Below are 25,116 nucleotides of genomic sequence, written 5' to 3' on the forward strand. Positions count from 1 at the left end.
GCCATGAAGAAATCTTTTAATTGTAAATAAATACAAGAATATGGGATCTGTCCATGGTCCTGTCTGGCGGAAGGTCAGATGCCAGAAAATGGTTGTAGGAAGTGATGGGAGAAAAATAAAGGATTTGAGATCTTCTGGACTGAACAAATTCAATAAACTTTTTTTATACCCATGTTGCACACCTTGCATCAAAAAGCATTTGAGTCTGAAATATGTTTATAAATGGTAAGTAACAGCAAATGTTAAGACAGCAAGATCTGCAGATACACACACACACACCGGCCTTTGGAGAGCTAAAATCTGATACTTAAACGGATATTTTTACATTTATTCACACTACTAAATGAACTATTTTAAGTAAAAGTGTATAAAGCAGTTGGAAATACCTGTCACTGTCATGAATAAGAACCAAATTATATTTGACAATCTATGTTTCAGCTTCATAGTGATCTTGGGTGATTATTATAATCAAAAGCAAGTGAACAATATGTTAACTTTACTAATATAGTTTGTTCAGATGAATCACTTCTATATTGATGTGATTTATGCCATAGATACACTGCAATTAGAACATTTAGCTCTTGATAGAGTTGCTGGAAGATTTTTCAAAAGTGAAGTAATTATCACTTTAAGGGAAATTCTCAGTTTAAGATCATAAAAAAAATAAAGCTTTAAAAACAGACCTTCTAAAATCACTTCTTAAAAAATGGATCTTTTCTTATTGCTTAAATTAGACTCTTTAGTAAACCAAGAAATCAATATCAAACATATTACCATTTGTACCTCTTTAAAGAACTGTAATAAATCATATATTATTATAAAGGAGCAGTATTATTTACTATCATAATCTAAAAATATATTCAAGCTACTGAAAATATCTAGATTATTATGGTGGTACCAATAGAGGAGACAAAGACAGGATATGAGTTTTACCAAACTAAAGTTATGGAGTTGGATTTTTTTTTCTTTTGGAATACGTAAAGAGTATGTGTTGAAATACATTTGGTAAGTTTACTTATTAGAAAATTATTTATATAGCTATGTATTTCCAACCTATATTTTATTCTTTTTATCCATTTTATAATGATTTGTTAGTAGAGTCTACTTCTATAGATGGGAATGAGAAAGGAGAAACATCACACAATGTATTCTAAATTATATTAGTCATCAGGCAATTAGTTCAATAAGAAACCAACATAGTGAACTCTATTATTTTCATTTTTAAATCAATCATTTAATCTCCATACTCAATGCACACAAAGTGAAATTCAGCAAGGAAAGATGCATGTTTCATGTTTATTTTTGATAATGACTTAACCTAGGAAGTACTTATAAAACATGCAATACATAAAGATGATGTAGTATATACTTTGCATATTATCAAAAGTTGAATCATTCTGAGGTGCTTCCCTAATAAATTTACAATATTAGCAGAGAGACAAGTTATTCACATAACAATTTAAAAAACACGATTCCAATGAATGCCATATGAAAATATGAGAAGTCCCAAAAGTAGGGTGGTGATATTATATTTGCAAATACATTATAAGAAGAGATAGTGCCAATATTTCTAATATGTGCAAACGTCTTATTTCCCTTGAGACCTCCTAGGGAGAATGTCCTCTTTAAATGTCATTCCTCCCCCCACTTCAGATGATTCTGGTTGCCATTCTGTACTAGGTTGGTTTCTAACCACTTATAGCATCTGTCTTTTAAATATTCAGCCTTCCTCGCCATTAACAACATGATGGTTTCCCTATAGCCTGAGAGTCTGCATGCCGGAAATGAATGCATAAAATAAACATTTCCTTCATTCTTCACCCTCTTTAGGCACCACCATCTATCTTGTCTTTTCTCTTAAGAGTATTTTGCTTTTATATATGTAGCTCAAACTCCCCACTTGCTGTTTAACTGCTGGCGCTCCTGTCCTCAAGACCCACTAAAACTATTCCATATAAATAACCAACCTGTCATTTTACAACTCGAGGTCTCCATATTTCCTCCCAACCTGCTCCACTGATCTTCTATGTTCTCTGGTGCATCCCTCTCAGTCACTTTCCTGATTTTAACTGAATTAGAGCCACCACATTTCTCCATTTCAAGCATGCATACAAACACACTTTCTTCATCAGCCTCCTCTAATATACTTAAATTCTTATATTCGAGTCACTGTCTAGATGTAAGCAATCGTCAGTGTCTCCCTTACTCTGCTCCCCTCAGGGCCACGATTCTCTTACTCATTTCCTACTCTCTTGACTCAGCTACGTCCTACGTATTTACCAGCTCCTCCCCTCATGTTCTCCTCCATTTTCATACAAATCAAACCCATGATTGGTAAGAACCAATCGCATTTTTGACAATACTGTCAACTTACTGGTTCTATTTTGCCCTTCCTCTCCTTTGCATGACCCTTGATGTAATCACTGTCCTATTTATGTGGCTCCTACACCTGAGTTTTCTATTATAATTTATAAAAACCACACACATTCAGTGTCCATTAGCAAAGTTCTGTGTTGCAGCATCAGTGCAACTCTTAAAACTGTGCTGGAATCTTTTATTTCTCTAGACAGCATTCTACCCAATTCAGTTGTTCCCAGTATTTATTTCAAGCATTCTACTTTCCACAGTGTCCTAACCCGATGTGTGGTCACACATGCCCAGGATACGACTGAGCTCCTATTTCATGACATTAGAAGTTATTAGGTTGCAAGAATCGATTCCCACCCAACTCACACAAATTTAGCAATGTCTGTTCCAACCTGGTTTCCTCCACTTTACGTCCTCTCTCCCATTGATCTTTCTACTATATTTTGAAACCTCTTCATTCAGATCTCAGCGATATAAAAGAGCAATTGTTTTCTCCATTTCCTATATGCCAACCCCTTCTCCATTATGCTCTTTTTTCTGAGTGTTGAAACATATTCAGATTTCTTCCATCTAACTAAACAAGAAATCCAAAAACTTTTTAATCTTATTTTTATCTCCAGTCTTTTATTTCTTTGCCATAGGCATTCAGCTTTCATTTCACTCCTTTCCCATTGAAATCTGGCTGAATAATCCTCACCATTCAGAAAACATTGGTTTTCTAAGATCAACAAATAATTTCTTTACACTGAGTCTAAACTATCAAGACATGTATTTTTTTTTTGACTTTCTACAATAGTTGACAGTATTTTAAATTATTGTAAATAATCTCTCCTTGGCTTCAATATCAAAAATTCCTTTGTTTGGTTTTCTTCCTATCTTTTGGTTATTTCTTATTGATCTCTTCAATTCATCTTTTAGCTAACCCTGTCTCCAGCTCTCGCAAATGTCACACTATCTGCCCACTTCTCCCTAAATATTTTCTTTTTTCTTTCTTTTTTTTAAATTTAAGTTCAACTAGCCAACATATAGCACATAATCAGTTTCAGATGTAGTTTTCTATAATTCATCTTCTATTAGCTAGAAATTTTTATGTTCAAATAGATGAAAAAGACTGTCGGTCCAGTGGCTGGTTTAATGAGTTGGTGTTCTTTTAAAATGCTCTTTTTCACAGTAACAGAAACTAGTCTTTGTCATCAATTGTGTAGCCACATGTCTGATGAAGGACATATATTTAAGGAGCTTAAGTTAGGTTAATTCATCTTTATATAGGATTCTAAGGATAGCCTGATATATGGATAGCTGAATAGTTGAACAACAATCTTTATTCCAAATATGGAGGACTTCGTCTTTCAATGTCTTTGCCATAACAGGATAACAATGGGAATATGGTAGAGAATAAACCTGGGGCATATCACAAAGTTTGTCAAGAACCCAAAGCTTTAATTTTAGGTATGAATATGTAAGACCAGATTGCTGATTAAAAAGTTAACCCAGAATTTATAATCATGTGTTATTTGTTGAAGACAGAAAAAGGTTATTATTATTGCAGCCTATTGTGGACTTTACATAAACCCCACCTTGTTTTGTATCATTAAATATTCTCAATCACACACACAAACACACACACACACACACACACACACAAATAATCCCAATCACCACAAAGTCCTACAGCCCTAAAGATATGTTCTAATTATAATTAGTGAATGGGGAAGATCTGCTCCCTAACCTCTTTCATTTAAGACCAAGGGTTATTCCAGCTAAAAGACAAGGCCAGGAACTAAACAATGTTTTCTTCATGATTGATGCTTTCTGATACCCTAAGAACATCTTTATTTTGGTCAATTAATAGATTTTCTTGAAATTATTACTTATTATTAATATAGTTATTTTTCTATTTCAGTAACCACATTTTATTCCCTATCAAGACTATTTGAAGTTGTTAATATATCTGATGGGATCATCAGATTTACCAACATTTACAATTGTAGCATTTTAATTTCAATTTAGTGCTTTTTTTCTTTTCTTTTTTCTTTTTTCTCTCCAACTGTTTTTTTCTTTGGACTAGATTCTTTTTTTCTCCCTTACTTATGTATATTTTTGTTTGGTTGTATTTCTGGGCAAGGATCCCAGACTGGTATAACTTTTGTTTGTTCCTTGCACAGTGTCCCAGATTCTGTTTTGAGAGGAGCATTATAAATTAATAATATGATTACAGTGTTACTTCCATGATTTATTTTCAGTAGAATCCAGCACATTAAGGTATGTTATTATTCACAGAACTTAACTCCGGAAAAAGATACAGTTTGTTTAGTTTCTAGGCATTGCACTTATAAGCATCTTTTTCTTTTTTCTTTAGGATGTCAATTATACCATTATGTCTTTTAGGAAAGTGAAACAGAACTGGTGAGTTTTTCTAATCTTATTAGGCCCTAAAGTTATGATCCAGGTAACATAATGTTCCTTCATTAGGAATAATACTTTCCATTCATGTCTCTGCTAATAATTGTAGGCGCATAACATGAAGCCCCTTGTGGATGAGTGTGGGACAAGGAGAGATCCACTGCACTTGAAATCAGGGCACCCGAGATATAGCTCTACATTGTCCACCAAGGTACTGAAGCACTTAGGGAAATGGAATTGATAACTCTCAGCCTATAAAATACTGGTAACACTTTAAAACAATTTCAGAATCCAGTATTCCCTATTCCTTTGACACAACCTAAAATGACTTGAAATCTCCACTTCAGGGGCTAGCATAGCTGGGCTTCCTAACAGGGATTTATTACTCCTTAAACCATCTTGAGGGTTACAAGCAAAAGTAAGCTCTAGTTTCCATTAGTGACTGATAATCATGTTGTGTCACTTTGTAACCTGCTTAGCTATGATGAGGTCTTCTTTGGTGTGCTCACATATCCCCTATATGCCTTCATTTAATATACTTCTGGGATGATGATGATGATGATGATGATGATGATGATGATGATGTTTTAATTGTGTTCTACTTGATTCTTCAGGTTTGTTCAATTTAACAAAGTGAGTTTGATCATTCCAAGTCTTCTGGAGATTGGTTGCTTTATTTTCTACTTCACACTGTGAACTGGAATCCCAAGGTTTCCAAAATTTCCAAAATTTGTCTCTTTTCTCTCAACAGGAAAGAAAAATACTCTTAGAAGCCTAATGCTTTGTTGATAAATTATCCATCCTGATGACATAAATGTGATAAAAATGTACAGAGAGGGAAAAAGGAGATGAAAAAAGTATGTCTTAAAACTCTCATTCATGTGAAATGATTGTTCAATGCACTTAGCAAGAGATTCATAACAGAGGGCAGAACAACTATTTGGGTTGTGTTTCAGGTTGTTTCTTAGCATCAGTAGGTCTGATAGTGAGCTCCGTCCATCCATGACTGCTACAGCCTTTTGGTTAAATCTCTTTTATATACAAAAACGTCAATTGTATACAAAACTTATAATCAAAATTGCACAATAAGTGAGGCATTTTAAAATTGAATAACTTAAAAAAAAGTCAGAATTGAACTTTAGGGGGTTTAGTTCCCCCTAGTGGTAACTAAATAATCAGAAGTCACTAAAATTCATAAAACCCTCAAAAAGAAGGTTCAAGTCACCTTAGGAATCACTTAATAATCCCATCAATTTAGAAATTGTTAAACAAGGCCTAGAGAATCAAAGTCTGAAAAGATTAAAAAGTTGCATAATAGCAGAAAGAATTCTTCTTACTTTCAGTTAGTTCTTATTGAGAATAAATATAAAAACATATTTTGGCTAATTTATTTCAGATTAAGACTAAATATGTTTTAATATCAAAATTTTAATATATTTGTTACTGTATTTTAAAAATTAAATTTATAGTAGTAAGAATTTTTAAGTCACATCAATTGATCTCTATTGTTAAAAAAGAGTAGGTACTAGAATGTCAAGAGTAAAATAATAATATGCTAGCTTAACAACAATAAACACTTAGGTGAACTCTTCTAAGATTTTGTTTTCCCTTAGGGCATCTGAGTGGCTCAACTGGTTGTCTGACTCTTGATTTCAGCTCAGGACATGATCCCAGGGTCCAAGGATAGAGCCCTGTGTCAGGCTCCTTGATCAACCAGGACTCTGCTTGAATTTTCTCTCTCTAAACGTCTGCCCCTCACCTCACTCATGGACACTCTTTCCTTCTCTCTCTCTCTTTAATAAATAAATAAATACATCTTTCTTTTTTTTTAAGACTTTAGGGGCATCCAGGTGGCTCAGTTGTTTAAGTGTCTACATTTTTTAGCTCAGGTAATATTCCCAGGGTCTTGGGATCAAGACCCACATCAGGCTCCTGGCTCAGTGAGGAGTATGGTTCTCCCTCTGCTCACCCCTTGCTCTCTTGCTCTCTCTCAAATAAATAAGTAAAATCTTTAAAAAAATAAATGTAAATTTAAAGACGACTTTGGTTTCCTAAATATGATCATAAAAATTTCACCATCTAAAAGACTAAATGGCAAAATGAAAAAAAATGAGCAAAGCAATTCTAAAATGATTTCATTAAAATATTTGAGTCTTGGGATGCCTGGGTGGCTCAGCAGTTGAGCATCTGCCCTTGGCTCAGGGCGTGATCTATCCCGGGGTCCTGGGTTCAAGTCTTATATCGGGCTCCTTGCAGGAAGCCTGCTTCTCCTTCTGATCTGTGCCTCTCTCTCTCTCTCTCTCTCTCTCTCTCACTCTCTCTCTGTCTGTCTCTCATGAATAAATAAATAAAATATTTAAAAAACTAAAAATAAGGCATTTTAGTCTTTCAACTCTCACATCATTCTTTTTCTTTTTTTAATTTTTTTTTCTTAAAAATACTCAGTACTTTTTGCTTTTTGATTGGGACTAGGACAAGTAGGCAATTTGAGAATTGAATTTGATGATTTTTCTTACTGTCACAAATGATCTATAGGTTTCATTATCACTTTATGAACTTAAATCCTCAGGCAATGGGTTCTTGAAGAGAGTACAACCTAAATATTTGAAATATAACTACGTTATGTTAGGTTTTATAACTATGATATATTGAAAAAAAAAAAGAAAGAGAATCAGCATCTAATTAACTTTGAATTATAGTTATTGAGTTTTGTGGAAATTCCATTAAGGTTATTTTGTTTTGAGAGTTTAACATGTACACCCAAAATTATTTTGAAGTTAGCTATACATTAAGCAATTTCAACACTTCGGCACTCATTGCTGCTTTCACCGCAAGACTTTTTTTTTTTTTTTTTCCTTTGTAACAACCACTATGCCAAATGGGATGTAGTTTTTGTTTCACCTGTTTATAAGTGCTATATGGAGACTAAGACATGAGACATGTTACATTTATATATTTTATGTGGACATAAAAACAAATATTTTAGGAAGAAAGACATTAATAAAAATAAAGCCTTTATTTTAAAATGTTGTGTTTTATGTATATAATAGTTGAAAAGTAGTGTTCAGCTATAAATCTTACATTGGTTAAAAGATTCACTCTGAGGAAAACAAAACAATTAGTTAGGGAATATAAGGCTATTATATTTGTTATTTTGACTTTGATAAAGAGTACTATATTTTACTTGAGGAAGGCCATTTTTTATGGGTAATCAAATAACCAACCAGATTCTCCAGTAGAGATTAGTATGTATCTTATAAATACCAATTTTAATTAAAAAAATGAAATTGTATTAATCAACCTGATTTTAAAAATCCTGAAACTAAATAATATCTCTATGTCTCTAAGAAAATTAGAGCATTTACATCAAATCATCCTTATCAGTAGCTATGTTCTAAATTACATTTCCCTAATGAGATGAAATTTGGAGATAGGGTCCTTGGGAGATTAGATTTAGGTAAAGTTCTGAGGGTGGGGCCTTCTTGGTGAGATTAGTACCTTTACAAGAAACTGTACCAGAAAGTCTGCTTGCTCTTTTCCTTCATGCCATGTGAGGACACAGCATAAAGATAGCCATTTAGAGATCCAGGAAGAGAGCTTTCACTAGAAACTAACTAGTTAGCACCTTGATTTTTACTTCTAGCCTCCAGAATTGTAAGAAAATAAATGTCTGTTGCTTAAACTGCCTAGCCTATGATATTTTGTTATGGCATCCCAAGTTGACTAGGACACTAATCCTTCATATCATTATTACATAATATTTCAGTTCTGTCTTGTTTCCTCAACTATGTATGTGTGGGTATTTGTATATATTTGAAATCCAGGAAAAATGGAGAAATAGGGATTGGATTTTCCTTCCATCTGGAAAGAACTAGAAAAGAGAATTTAAGAAAGAGTACTTTTGAAAACACTAGACATCGCCAATGAACAACAGCAACCCCTAAAGTACTGAAAATAAGGTAAACACAAAAGTGTTCTTGAGAGAGTTTCCAAGAACCTGTTCAAGGAAGGGAAATAGAGAAGAAGGCTGGAAGGCTCCCTGAATTGAGAAGACAACTGAGAAATCAAGGAGAGCAAAACCATTAAGGATTGCAGATCACAGTATCACCAGGGAGAGGACTCCACTAAAACAGAACTCCAGAAACCTGAAGTAGGTAATCTTGGAAAACTTAGTTGATTATTAATAAGCATGTGCACATAAGAAAATTTTCAGAGGGCAGGAACAGAAGCAGCAGTTATAATTAGAAGTGATGGTCATTGACATTCACACCAAGGATTTTTTTTTTTCCTACCAGCCACATTGGATATCTTGATAATTCAATGACCTTGAAGCAAAAGCTTATAAAGATGCTGCCCCAGTGGTGGGAAATAACAGCTATACACTAAATGCTATTGTGGGCCCCACACAACATATCCTGAAAACCAGACAGAAAAAAGAAAGAAAGAGAGAGAGAGAGAGAGAGAGAGAGAGAATCAAATAGTTTTCAGGTGATTTAGCTGAATTATAAAAAAAAAAAAACAAAAAACTCAAGAATATTTATAGGAATACAAAAATATCAAACACACCAAAAAGTGAAATTTCTAATCTCTAGAATCCAATTAAAGATTACTAAGAATGTAAGAGGCAGGAAAATATGATCCATAAAAGCTGAATCATGAATCTCAAATATTAGAATTAGCAGAAAAAACATTTTAAAATGTAATAAAGTATAATGAAAATCCTACATGTTCAAAAATAAAGAATATATATGAATATATATTATGAAATACATATTTAATGATAAAAGCACGATATAGTGATAAAAATTACTCTAAACAAAATACAAAAAGAAAAAAAATAACTAGGCTCCATGTTCAGTGGGGAATCCAATGTGGGGCTTGAACTCAAATCTCCAAGAGCAAACTGTGATCTGAAATCAAGAGTCAGATGCATAAGTGACTGAGTCATGCAGGCACCCCCCCAAACCAATTTTTTTAAAAGTAACTGTAAAACAACTTTAATCAGCTTACTGTACATGTAGTTGTTGTTTCCATAAAATAAGGAAGGGACAAAAGAAAATAACACTTGAAGGAAAAAGATAGAAGTGTTGTAAATTTAATGAACATTATGATACCACAGATGAATCTTAACATATACCAAGTACAAGAAACATGAAGAGCAGTACAACTTAGCAGAATTTCTAGTCCATGTTGCACTGTGGGGAAGGGCAATATAGGATAAACTTAGTAGACTTATATTATCAAGCTGCAAAAATAAATAAATAAATAAATAAATAAAAGTGAACATATTAATAGCAGTTATTTTTTTTATTAATAGCAGTTAAATAAAATAAGTTAGGTCCATAGGAACAAAGATATGGATGAGAACATATTTCTTATCAGAAACTTTTCCAATTATAAGACAGAAGAACTACTTTAAATTACTGAAATCTAACCCAAAAAGTCAACTGAGAATTTTATACTCAGAAACAGTATTTTTCAAAGTGTAAAACAAAAGCAAGACTTTCTTGATACACACAATTATACTGATAAAGGGAAAGAGACATAAATCCCAAATTGCCAAAATCATGAATAACAGAGGTGACATCACTAAAGTTTTAAAAGGATAATAAAGATATATTACAAATAATTTTATGCCAGTAAATTTGACAACTTAGATTAAATAAATAAATTCCATTAAAAATAAAAACCACCGAAAGATACTTAAAAAGAAACTGGGAAATTTAATAGACTGATGTCTATTAAAGAAACTTAATTAGTATTTTTAGAATATTAAAAGTAAATCTAAACTTTGATGCTTTCACTAGTAAATTCTTCCAAATAATTAAAACAAAAACAAAAACAAAAACAAAAACAAATTCTACACAAAACTCCATGAGGTTTTTGCCAGTGAGATAAAGGAAGAAAATGAATAAAAGGAAAGTAAATTGGAAAAAAGAAAAAGAAAAAGAAGTGTAAGGTATTTCTTCACAGAGGAAATGATCCTCTATGTAGGGAATCTGAATGAGACTGCAAATGGTTATTGTACTTAATAAGTTAGTTTATTAAGACTGCAAGTTATAAAAATGAAAACAAAGAAAGTTAATCTGTATACTATCAACAAAGAAAATTAAAACATATGGCCATTTATGACAAAAATTATGAAGGCTAAATCTGACAAAATATATAAAATATCTGTACGATAGAAACTATAAAACAAAGATGAGAGGATTTCAAAAGACCAAAATAAAATGAGAAAATTGCTATGTTCAGGGGTCACAGGATGCATTAAGTCTATTCTCTACAAATTCACCTATAGAATCAACATAATTCCAACTAAAATCTCAGTAAACTTTTGCATTGAAACTGACAAACTAAAATTAAAATTAAAATAGACATTTAAAAAACCTAGAGTAACCAAATCAATAATAAAAAGGACATATTAAGAAAACTAACACTGTCTGGTTTTAAGACATTAAAAACCCCCAATATATAAGATAATGTGGTCTAAACAAGTCAGTTGCACATCACAGAGAACCTAGAAATAGGTCCAATTATATACAGGGTGCAGATTTTTGGCAGATGCACCAAAATAATTATAAGAAAAAAAGCTATCCTTTGCAACAAAGAGTACTAGAAAAAATATTGGGTCCACACCTTGCATCAAATAATAAAATCAACTCTACATAGATCATAGGTCTAAATGGAAAACCTACACCACAAAACCTTTTAGAATCAAGCATAAGACAAAATGTGATCTTGGGTAAAGCAAATATGTATGAGATATGCCATCAAAAGTATACATGTATATCTATCTTTACTCATTTACCTATCTATATGAAATATATGATAAGAGAATGAAAGGACAATTGACAAAAATAGGATAAATTATTTATAAACCACGTTTCTCAAAAATAATTTTTCAGAATACATATAAAAATCTCAGACTCCATGGTAAGAAAACAGTCCAATGCATACTGGGGAGACTTTTTAAATAGACATTTCACCAAAGAAGATATGTGGAGCCAAATAGTCACATAAAAATATGCTCAGCAACATTAGTTATTAGGGACCTGTGAAATGAAACCACAATGAGATGCTTAAACCCCCATTAAAATAGATGAAACCGAAGAAAACAATCATACCAAGTGTTGACGAGGATGTGGAGAACTTCAACTCTCATAGCCTGCTGGTGGGAATGTAAAATTGTTCGACCATGTTGCCAAACGGTTACACCTACATCACCCTACGATGCAGTCATTCTGCTCCTTGGCATTTAGTCAAGAGAAAACAAAGCATATGTGTGTGCAAAGACTCAGTGAATGTTCGTCACAATTTCATTTTTCATAGCCCAAATCTGGAGACATAAATGTCTCTCAACAGATAAATGGTTAAAAAAAAATGACAACACCACACACAACAACCACCACCACAGAAACACCAGCACTGTGGTATAGTCATACAAAGCAATAATACTTGGCAATGAAAAGTAATAAGAAAACTGTTGGTACATGCTCAGATATGGATAAGCTGAAGGATAATCATGCTAGATGAAAGGAGCTAGACAAGAAACAGCACATATTAGACTATTCTATTGCCAAAATTCTAGATATTACGAAGCAATCAATAAAACCAGACATCAGATAAAGAGATGGAAGACAGAGAAGACAGTTAAGGATGGATTACAAAACAGAAAGAGGAACCTTTTCCAGATACTGGTCATGTCCACTACCTTGATTTTGCCGATGATTGCATAGTATATTTTTATTTCAAACTGTGCTAAATATTTTACTCTAAATAGGTGTAGAATTTTATATGCCACTTATATTTTAATAATGGAGTTAGATTATTTACAATTAAGTGAGAATATAAAGATACTTGATCAGAGCAAGAGATAGAGAGAGAGGCAGAGCAGGAGCAGGGGGAGGGGCAGAGGGAGAAGCCGACTCCCTGTGAGCAGGGAGCTGGATGTGAGCAGGGGCTCCATCCCAGTACCCTGAGATCACGACCTGAGCCAAACACTTAACTGACTAAGCCTCCCAGGCGCTCTGGTAATCTTTTATAATATATCTTCTTCTATTACTTTCCATCATTCTTCCTGTGTCATTGTTTAAATAAGATCTCCTAGAAATCAGTTCTAAAAAAACTGGTATCTGTCTACAATGATGCACACATTTCACTAGTTAAACGGTTATTAAAGAGAAAGCATACAAAATAATGTGAACTTCCTGAAAGAAGAATTTGTGATGTGGATTAGCCTAAACTAAAGTGGCAAAATATATGTACTAGAAGAGCAAACATCATTTGATTTTTCTAAGTATGAATTTGAATACAAAAAAAGAAAAAAAAAGACAATGATGTGATTCGTAATACCAAAGAAAAGACCACACACACACACACACACACACACACATACACACACACACACACACAACAATAGTGTATATTCAAGTGTGGATTTGATTTGTTATTATTGCAGGGTAATGATTTATTCTTTTATTCTATCATGAAAACAAAACAAAAAAGCAACTTAAATTAAAAAAAGAGAATTCCACTTTTTATTCAAACTATGTGTAATAATCAGGGATACCAGGGAGGCTCAGTGGTTGAGCGTCTGCGGTTGGCTCAGGTCATGACCCTGGAGTCCTGAGATCGAGTCCCACATCGGGCTCCCTGCAGGGAGCCTGCTTCTCCCTCTGCCTGTGTCTCTCCATGTCTCTCATGAATAAATAAATAAAATCTTAAGAAAAAGGATACATCTTAATTGTGATATTTACATGTGCCAGTTGTTGATTGATTGATTGATTGATTGATTTTTGCATTATTTGTTTATTGACTTCTCAAAACAGTGTTGTTGGTGTTCTTGCTTGTTTTTTTGTTTGCTTTTTTTGTAGATAACATTTAACTTCAATTCTCTTAATATTAATATTAATAAGTGCCAAGAACTGAGGTTTGAACCCAGGTTGCAGGTCTCTCTGAAACCAAAGCCCTTGTTCAGGCATGTGCTGTTTGCGAGAGATTTAGGGATGAAGCATTATAGGTGCTTTGATGGGAAAATTGAGGTATTATCTCCACAAAAACATTATTCTCAGCTCCACAGGGACAAGTCTATGTTTTTTTTTTTTTAATATATAAATCATGTTTTTTCTGAGGCAACGTTTAAATTCTTAGCAAATATTTGTTATACAAATTTGATTTCTGAAAAATTAGTTAGGAAGAAAGTGAGGCAAAGTAAGCAACAGACTGAGTCAAGGATTTATGTAGGATACGCAGGGGATATTCCATATTTAGAACTGTCTCAGTCTAATCCCTAACTGCAAAGGTAACTAATACATCGACACCCTGTTTGGGTCAATTCCCAGCATTAAACCTACACTAAGGAATGCTGGTGGAAAATTGCATTCTATCTATAATCTCACTTTAACAGTTCTGAACGTTTTGGTATATATGCCTTATCTACATGTTTTAACTGCTTTATAGCAAATCCTATATATAAAGAAAATTTCTTCTAAATAATATAGCAGGAAGCTCTAAAATATAAAGATACTTTCTTACATGATGACAAATATGATACCATTATTTTAATCAATAAAATTATCAGTCATTATCACCTAACACTTGTTCTAAATAGAAATATCTGTCTCCAAATATATTTTTACATTTTGTTGTTCCAACAGAATTGTAACAGAAAAAAAAAAAAAAAAAAGAATTGTAACAGAGCCCAAAACTCGAACTCAATTGTGATGGTCTCTTAAACTCTTCAGAAAAGACAATTTAACATTAAATAAATAATTGAATAAATAAGTACTCTTAAATGAAATAAATATATCATTAGAATAAATTCAGTAATTGTATTTACCACTATAGTCTGGACCAGTGAGACTTTTATGTCAGAAAGGGCCTAGTTCCAGAAGGCTTTAGGGAACCTCCATTCCACTCCCAGGCATATCAAATAATGAGTGTGAGGCCCAGAAAAGTTACATTAATTACTCAAGGTCACATATCTGGAAGAGTCAAAAGGAGAAATTGCTAGTAAAGCTTAGACCTCTGGACCCTCAGTTGAAGATTTCTGACATTATCCAGTTATTGAAGCCTGGGGCGCTATGTAGTATCAAGGTATTTTGCTCAGAATATACATATTCCAAATAAGACAATTTCAACATATGTTTGGGAAAATACATGAATAAATATAATTCACTAGCAACATACTATCCAATAACAACCTCTATTAAGGGTTGCTGAATCTCATGTTTGAATTTTCATTTTGCATGATCTAATTTAATCCAATAGAGGAGTTTTTAAAATCAGAGCATCAAACAAAGCCATGACACATATGCGTAAACCAAGTATATTTTCTGTTAAAAAAGATATCAAGGGATCCCTGGGTGGCGCAGCGGTTTGGCGCCTGCCTTTGGCCCAGGGCGCGATCCTGGAGACCCGGGATCGAATCCCACGTCAGGCTCCCGGTGCATGGAGCTTGCTTCTCCCTCCGCCTGTGTCTCTGCCTCTCTCTCTCTCTCTGTGACTATCATAAATAAATAAAAAATTAAACAAACAAACAAACAAAAAAGATATCAAATATGGTTAGGAGACATTCAATGTCCCCAGACCTACAGTCTACATTGGACTAGCTTCATTATTTTATGTAGAAAAGAACAGTCAGAAGATGTTCAAATAAATTTCCTACTTCCTTCCACAATGATCAGAAAATCTCAATATTGATAGTTTTAAGAAGGGTTAGAAAATGCATTTAAGCATGAAAAATTGATAAGATTTATGCATTGGCCTGGGTAAAAACAAAAATAATGAAGTTTGCTTATGATAAATAGATGCAAATGTCATTTCTTGAAACTTTATTATTGTCAGGACTTCTGAAAGAAGAAGAATTGATTGAATTTCTTTGAACTGTAATGACTTTACACAATGTCCTATGTTATTATCAAAGAAATTTTGTCACTTGTAAGGTTTTTTTTTCTCTGCATCCAATTTTTAAAATCATAAATCAGTAGGATAAATGAAGACCCTAGTTAATCTCCCAAATCAAGGCCAAAAAAAAAAAAAAGATAAACCATCTTTTCTTTCTTTTTATTTTTAATTTATTCAAACTTTAAACAACAGATTTAATGTCTGAGTCTAACTGCATTAAGCAACAGTTTAACAGGAAACCTCAAAACGTAAAGATCTTATGTTTTGGTTTGGTGTTGCACTGGTTGATTTACCAGTGCCCAGGAGTTACATTAAATCAGAACTAAATGGCCATTTGTGAGCAGATATGTCTCCAGCTCTGCACGATGGCTTTTCTTGTCCTTGCAGAGCAGACTTAATAAATAAAGCCTGCACTCACACTAAAATCAGTCCCCAACTTTATTTTACCTTCTAACAAAACACTCTGGATACACCATTTTTGCAATAATATTGAAATAGATGGCATTATGTTGTAGTATATTCTAGTAAAACAAGGGAAGCTGTATCAAAAGAGGCTCTAAGACATTTTTATATCCTCATAAATATGCCTGGATTTGAATCCCAAAACAAATGTGACCAAAACCAGTTTATTTTTCTGAGGCAAAATAGAAATCACAGCAATGGAGGAGGTAAAAATAGTTGCCTAACAGGCCAGTTGTGATTAAGAGAGGAAAAATTATCGCCAGGAAGCCTAAGTGTGAACGTCCATTTGATCTACAGTGAGTTGTTTAATATATTCTCTTAAGAAAATGGGGATGTTAATACCTATCTCAGAATATCAAAAAACACTTAGCAAGGTGACTAATGTATGTTGCAGTGCCTTGTTCAGTGCCTGACATTGTAAATATGCAAAAAATACTCAGGAAGTTGAATAGCGTGATTTGAGATAAGTCATAAGCCCCTAGTGAAACATGCCAACCCACGCATAAAAAACACATCCCCTAGAAAGCACACTGAAAACGTGATGGGCCTATTGTAGAACAGAACTCATCCGTAGTGGAGTAGTCCCTTGATTCAGCATTTTAATTGCTACATGGAACCAGTTCAGGAGGGAGTAATAGGTCATTAATGTGTCAACAGCGAATGTGATCACCCCTTTTGATTCACAGATGAAAAAACCTTAAGAAAAAAGGGACATGGTAATACTTGGATGTTATGATTGTTGGTGATGGTTGTTTTAAAGAAGGGTGGGTAGCTGATGATGAGCCAGACAATGACTCTCAAAATTTAAGAAAGGTGGAAGAGCAGTATATGGAATTACAGAAGATCCATGAATTCATTGTAGTGATGCTAAATATAAAAGGTGATAGGGCCAAAGGACAGGTGCTTACTACATAGTTTGGCCTTGAGTTAATTGTATAAAATATCAGAATTAAACATATAGCAGCTATGTCAGTAGATGTGAATAGAGGCCATATTATGTTTTCATATATCTGCCTCATAAAAATGTCTTCTTGTATTTCACAAACTTTATTCAAGTGACCATTTATTATTTTTGTATATCAATTATCATATACTGTATTTAGAACCCACTTAGAAACACAGATGTGCTTTCCAAATGATCCATATTTCAGTACGATCTTTTTCTATCCCTTTGTTGTTGTTTTTGTTTACTTAAAACACTTTTTAGTCACAAATCTATTGAGAATTTGAAGAAAGGTATGCAAACTCCAGGCAGGAAAAAAATGTATAAGGAAACAAAATCTTGCACATGTTTTTGAAAAAACAAAAAACAAAAAACTGGAAATAGAGTTCTAGTATTTTACTTGAAGGAAAGCAGAAGTAAAAATGTGAAGGAGATAATCATGAATCCAGAATTAGAAAGAAACCAGCAATGCTAAATAGTAGCCAACCTCAACCACGGTACATCTCTGAGTGAATAACAGTATATGCTGTACAACCCTGTATGGCTGATTTTAAGAGCAAAGTGTTAGTGTTAAAAGGACCCCAAACCAGTCCAGGTTTAGTTTCCTCATCCATAAAACAAATAAATAAAACTGCATTATTCTATATATTCAATGAAATTGTGTATCCCAATCACTTAGTAGCTGGCTTAGAGAGGGCATGTAGTAATTTACATGCATAAAGTGAAAATATCCAGCAATTGGAAATTTCCATGGTGGGATCTCCAAGATGGCTCCACAACTGGGAGCTCAGCTTTTGTCTTGGGCTCAGCTCAGCCCTCGACGTCCTTCCTGCTTTCTCCTTATCTGCTCATCCAGTGGAGCCACGCCAATCACAGTTCACTCCTTCACAATCAGTGTCTTAGGCCCAAACATCCAGCCTAACATTTTCTTAATATAACATATGAGTCCATGCTTAGGAGTTGAGTCAAGATGTTCCCTTCCACCTGTAAGCAAGCCTCTACTCTCTGATACTCCTCTGCGTGTTTTAAGAGATGCAGTCTATTAAGCAAGCTCTTCTCTACTTTCCTTCTTTTGTTCGATTCACTTAATGTTTACTAATCTGTCCTATGCCAAGTCCACGTGTTTACCCACAGGAGAGAGTTTCAATCTTGGAGGCAGCAAAGTAGATTACAAAGAGTTAAAGGAACTCTTCTCAAAAGAGTTAACAGTTAGTTAACTAGAGTCCTGAAGATAACAGACTGTGCGAGAAAGAATTGGGATTCTCCAAAGGTGGGTCAAAGACATAGTTTGGGGGAAAAGGCAAATTCTAGTAGTTTAAGGTATAGTATTTATGCATCGTGACTTCACAATAATAGGTAGAGGTTGGTAGATAATTAGGAAAAGGGACAAACAATTTGAATTAAAATCAAGAAACAACAAAATGTTTGAGAAAATTCGTAATTAACTCAAAGAACATACTATGAAAGATTCATTCATTTCTATTGAGTAGATAACTATTTCACTTTATATTCCAGGAAAACATAATCATTTATTTATAAACACACACCAGATACTTTGACTTGTAAAGTAAATTTAATGTGTGATCACTGAATTACAAAATGTACATGAGGCTATTTTTTAATTGAGGATTTTGATGGGATTTGAAATATTGAAGTGACAGATTGAATTCTGATTATATGAAGGTTATTTCTTCAATGAGATATGTTTCATTTGGATGACACTGTTGAGTAAGAAAAGGAATAAGTATTTGACATTAAGTAACAAAAATCATGCTATTAATCAACAGATGTACAGGAAACATGAAAATGCACGATCGTATTCTTTCTCATAAACTGTCAGTCTGATTCTATCCCCCAGATGCTCATAAATCTACTGCAGTTAAGGGCGAAGAGGACAACATTCAACCGTGAGCACAAACACTTCTTGCCATGAACTCCAACATCCAAACAAGTGGCAGCAGAAACAACGGACCTGTCGAGGGCCCCTTCTCTGGCATTGTAGTACCTGATGGTCCTTTTCAGAATTAACTTATTTTGAAACACAATACCCACATCTCAACAACTGCAACTAGAAACCAGAGTTTTACCAGTTCAAAACAAACACAGATAAACCTCAGTGACCTTCTTCAGGGAGAGACCCCATGCTGATTGCTGGGCATTTCTTGTTGATGTTTTACTCCTCTGCACTTCGAAATACAAGTGTAAGCAAACGTTAAACTTCACATAATCACATTGTGTCTTTGGTTTAGTTGACATTTTAAAACAACTGTCTAGAGTCCTATAAAATCCACGCCATTTTGATTTTACCCACAGGTCTTCCGGAAAGTAATAATCATATCTATATCACAGGGTAATTGTGAAAAGTAAATAAGTTTACAAACACAAATCACTCAATATAAGTCATATTAATAAGCAAAAACTTATATAATCCATTACATGCTGGCATGTAGAAAATTTTATACAATTTACTTGATTTCTTTTTTTTTAATATTCTATTTATTTATTTATTTATTTATTTATTTATTTATTTATTTATTCAGGAGACACACAGAGAGAGGCAGAGACACAGAGAGAGGGAGAAGCAGGCTCCATGCAGGGAGCCCAATGTGGGACTCGATCCCAGGATCCTGGGATCATGACCTGGGCCGAAGGCAGATCCTAAACCACTGAGCCACCCAGGCGTTCCTACAATTTACTTGATTTCTTTATATAATTATATCAAGGCTACTTATTAGACTAAGAAAGGCACATGGGAACAAACAAACAAGAATTACTATTGGGTAAATACACCAGATAGGTCATATCTTTTCTAACACAAATTGTATGAAATAGTATTTATTGAAATCTAGTGGATAGAAATATATTTGTACTCAAATTTTTGAGATGAAAAAAGGGAAGGGTAAATATTAAATAATTTAATTCATTAAACATGTATTATGTAATTTTCCTATAATTATAAAAAATAATCATAATCTGTTGAAAATAATGAGGTAAATTTTGAGTATCAGTATGTATAAATTATGTACTCACATTCATTTCATCTAAAAACATAAAAATTGTTTATTTAATTGCTTATCCAAGTGAATCATTTTTCAAAATTAGGGGACAGCTATTAACTTTTGAATTATGAGAAAGCTATACAGTTTATGGTTCTACTCCATTAAACATTCAACAGGTATATTGTTCATTCTACTGTACAGACAATTCAATCATTAAAGTGGACATGTACCTTCATGAAAACTGTGTTTCTCCGAAATTTTTGATGAAAGATGTACCATTCAATATAAGTTACAGAAAAGAAGTGAAATGTGAATATTCTGCAAAAATGTAAGCTCTTTATGAAGGACACTGCTGTTTGGAAACTGCTTATTTACAAAAAAAAAGAAAAAAGATTTAAAAATTACATATATAAACTCTATAACCTATGTAGTAACAAAAACTTCCTTTTACAAGGATATTAATCTCAAGTCTATCTTGATTAATTAAATACAAATATTGTCTAGACATTTAAACCTGTAATGTTATATATTATAATAGAGTTTCCAGAATACCTTATACGAATCAGAGACACAGAATGTATATAAAGGCATGGTTAGAATTTAATTGACAAATAAAATCAATGTAAAATCTCTTCTTCTGGCTTCCTTTTTTCCTTTCTGTTATTTTTTAAAATATACGTTGCAAAAATGTTTGAACTGAAAAATATTCTTAGATGAAATTCACGTGGTAAACAGAATCATGTCCCCCTTCTGTATGCTGCACAGACCTGTGTTTGAATTTGGTCTAAAGCCATGGAAATTTGGGCTAATATTAAATGTCTAATTAGCCATTATCTTACAAGATGCTACAATTTAAGAGGTCCCACTCACTGTAATATAACCCTTTCTGAAAGTATGCTATGGTTCTTAGCTCTCACATTCAGTCTAAATGACTCAGTGTAAATATTATGTTCACAATACCCACAATTTTAAAGATGGGTAGTATAAAATAAAAACATAATAAATACTTTAATAATAAATTTTCCTATAATATTTTCATTTTCAAAGATATTTACCTTTAATTACACCCTGGGGAATGAATGCTGTAAATTTTATACACCCACATACTCACATTCACACAAGCCCACTGTGTTTTTCTTGTAATAATGAAGTGTACTCATGATAAGCAGTCTTGCTTATGTATAATAGTTTATTTATTATTAAAATAACTAAGCTATGTATGCCACAAAGTCTTTCATAGCATTGTTTCTATATCTTATTTTTACTCCCACATGTACTTGCACCGAAGAAGACATTTTCAAAAACAAATATTCGTTCAACACAAATACATTCCAAATATATGTAATAAGAAAACTCATGGTTTGTAAGAATTTCCAACATGATCGAGATTTCAGTATCCTGAGGGGACTTGGGCCACGTACAGGAGGTGGTGTATGAGGGAGGAGGGATCTAATGTTCAAAAACTGTGTTGCCTTATACCCTGGCTTGAGTTGAATGGAATACAATTTGGTTTAGATTTTGTTTGTTTGCTGTTGTTGTTTTACATTTAATATATTATAACAAGATCAGATCTGTATTTAGAGTTGTATTTGTAAAATAAAAAGCACATTATATAAAACAACAGGATTTGACTTTGAAAATATTGAGTGTTTTGATATAGCAGCATTTTTTATCTCTTTTATTGGTACAAAGGGGCAAGAATATACATTAATTATTATATTAATTATATAATTCTATTATAATTATATTATTAGAATTATTAGAGTAATTATATTAATTCATATAATACTTTTGATATCATGACTTGTATCCTTACCTTTCAATTTTTCATAAGAAATTCAAGTATTCAAGGAGAAGTTCATCATAATGCAAGGCAGTTTCGTATCAGATGTCATTAGTCATTCACCAACATGGTAGGTGTATTTTCATCTATTATTTATTAAATTTTTCAATACCTATACCTATTATACTTATTATTCAAATATAAGTATCATTGTTTTAGTAAACCCTACTTATAAGACAAACTTAATAGATAAGTGATAATTAATAGCCAGGACCAGTTATATCTTAAGAAATTGACATTCAAAGATGTTACAAAATGCAAATTCAATGTTCATTAGGAAAGAGATCTACATCTAGTGACAAGTCCAAATAATTAGTAAAACATAAATAATATGATTTCTCTATGTGTATTTCAAGCACATACATTTACAAAATTACATTTTAAAAATAGTTCTTAAAATATGGAAATGTAGTAATATATTCATTGAGAGCTCTTTCCTGAGCTTCTACGTTTTTAAAAGAAAATTTAGAAATACTTATAAAAGTCAGCCTAATGTCAATGCACTTGGATGGTTCTATGACATTTGAAAAGTGTGCCTATTAGAAGCAGTTCCAAAATTCCTGAGAAAAAATAAGTTGATAGATAGATAATATTTTTAAAGTATAATTTGAAAACAGAAGAGAATTCCTAACTCAAACCTTTTATAGCAAGATAGCTAGCTATAAAGATCTTTCAGAGAAACTGTATCTCAACAATTTTAACAGTTCTATAACATTTTTGATATAACAAAAATCATTGAAAAATTTACCTTATAATTCAATTCATGAATGTTAGGTGATATATTTTCTTATATACAGCTGTGATGAGGTCCTGAAGGAAAATGTAAAGAAAAATATATCAAAATCTTTTCAATATTCATATCGTATAAATCTATGAATAGTTATAAATAATGCAAAATATAGTTATTATACATTTTTCCATACCACTCAAAACCCAACTCATGAAAGCATGATGGGGAAAGTAGCAAATGTACCTTTTGAAGGGCTAAAATATTGAGAAGCTCAAACTGCCAGACTTTTGTTTTGTTTTGTTTTATTTTGTTTTAGGGCATAGCCTTTGAGACAGACACCCCAATTAGAATCTCAATTCGCTCAGTTGTTAGCTGTGCAATTTTAGACAATTCAGCTATGTTCTCTGAACCATTAGTACTTTAGCTGATTAATATAGATATAATATGCCCTTTGTAGGGGCCTCAGTATTAAGTATTACTACCCATTTGTGGTACCTAACATTCAGCCTAATACACAGTCACTATTTAATTTTAAAGTATTAGTAATACATAAAATAAAATAAATAATAAAACAAATTATTAGTGACTCTAAGTAACAATAAAATACTATTTATAAGAATAATAATTATTAGTATGTATTATGAATTCAATGATTAGTTTCCTTTGAAACTAATACGATATGAAAGATCAGAAAGGAAATGCAGAAAACAGAACCAAATATGAACTAAAATATAATATATAATGAGGGACTTTTGTAGATCCAAAAGAAGTATATTGTTCTAGAATTGTGATACTTAGATTTTAGAGGGAATTAATAGTATTTTCATATTTTGATAAGGTGAAAATATAATTTCAGTTGTATTGAAGTATTAATATTGAAAAGACAGTATTAATATAAGAAAAATAAAAGGTGAATATGTAAGCTCAGAGGATAATGAAGCCCTTCAGAACCTAAAATCAAATGGCTTAAGGATTCTTCTTATCGTTAGCCAAAATCAACTTAGCAATGATCTTAGGTGACCATGTGATTTGCTATGATTGAAATGACATTTACAGGGGCACCCGCGTGGCTTAGTCAGTTAGGCATCTGCCTTAGGTTCAGGCCATGATCTCTGGGTCCTGGGATGGAGCCTCTGCATGAGACTCCTGCTCAGTGGGGAGCCTGCTTCTCCCTCTGCCCCATCGCCTCATGCACTCTCTCAAATAAATAAATAAATAAATGAAAATATTATTTAAAAATGACATTTACAAAATCAAATGGAAGCCTCAAATACTTTAGGAAAAAGTTAAGAGGAATAGATTATTCATTCTATAATATAAACGATTATTTACTGAGTACCTATTAGGTACCAAACACTATTATTCATATTGGGGATATAGCACTGAACAAAAGAGACAAAAGCACCTGCCCTCATGGTGTTTATATTTTGGAGAGTAAATATATATACCAAAATAAATATATATTGTATATAATATTATCAAAAGTGCTAAAAAATTAGGCAGCAAGCGATTATGAATTAATGATATAAAGATCTTTTGATGTATCAAAGCAAAAAGTCTCAAATTCCTTTAGAACACATACTACTCAGGAGCTTCCCTCTCCCTAAGCTACCTACATGTGCTCTCTATCCTGGTATATTTTAGAACTCTGACATTTTCAATATGGCCTTTCCGAAAATAAGAGTACATAGAACCCAATGTGCCTGATTTCTAAGTTTGATTTTAGGAGCTAGTTATGCTACAGTGTTAAGAGGCGCTGTTTCCAGGAACTGGAATCGCTCTCACAGTGCATGAAGCATGGCGCCATTCAACTCACATATGTATGATTTGCATAGAGGAGCAAGGATTTCCAAGGAACAGTTTTTAAGAACTGGGTTATTTGAATATTCCACAAGAGAGAAACTCATAGGTGAGCACAGAAGGACCTATTTATGTAGAACTTACATGTTTTCCTAAGGTTAACAGAGGCCTTTTGGAAATGAGGCCAATAGCATATGGCTGATAATTTCATCTCAGCTCCATTGCTAGCATAGAAGAAGCAGTAACTCTCTTCCATGTGTATGACCTAGTGCACAGCACTGACTCAAATTGTCACACAGCTCCCTGATTTAACTGTTTAAAATCTGGCAAAAGATTGCTATCCACTGGTAAATTACTCAGCCATAAAAACGAATGATATCTTGCTACTTGGAACAACGTGGATGGAGTTAGAGTGTCCTATGCTAAGATAAATAAGTCAGTCAGAGAAAGACAAATACCATATAATTTCAAAAGTATGTGGAATTTAGGAAACAAAACAGATGAAGGAAATAAAAGGGAAGGAAGGAAATAAAAAAAAGATGAGATGAGGGGGAGGCCAACCGTAAGGGATTTTTAACTATGGAGAACAAATTGAGTGTTATTGGAAGGAAGGTGAGTGGGTGATGGTCTAAATGGGTGAAGAATATTAAGGGGGAAACCTGTA

General features: G+C 33.0%; 1 protein-coding gene across 1 annotated transcript in view; it reads right to left on the bottom strand.

The window, feature by feature from the left end:
- Window positions 1-25,116, bottom strand: part of CDH18 (cadherin 18) — a 947,353-nt gene that overhangs the window by 650,297 nt on the left and 271,940 nt on the right. The window contains exon 2 of the mRNA XM_041746928.1: window positions 22,671-22,732. The gene's annotated coding sequence lies outside the window, so the exon portion shown is untranslated. The remainder of the gene's footprint in view (window positions 1-22,670; window positions 22,733-25,116) is intronic.

Source organism: Vulpes lagopus, chromosome 3, assembly GCF_018345385.1.
Source record: "Vulpes lagopus strain Blue_001 chromosome 3, ASM1834538v1, whole genome shotgun sequence".
Taxonomy (NCBI): Eukaryota; Metazoa; Chordata; class Mammalia; order Carnivora; family Canidae; genus Vulpes; species Vulpes lagopus.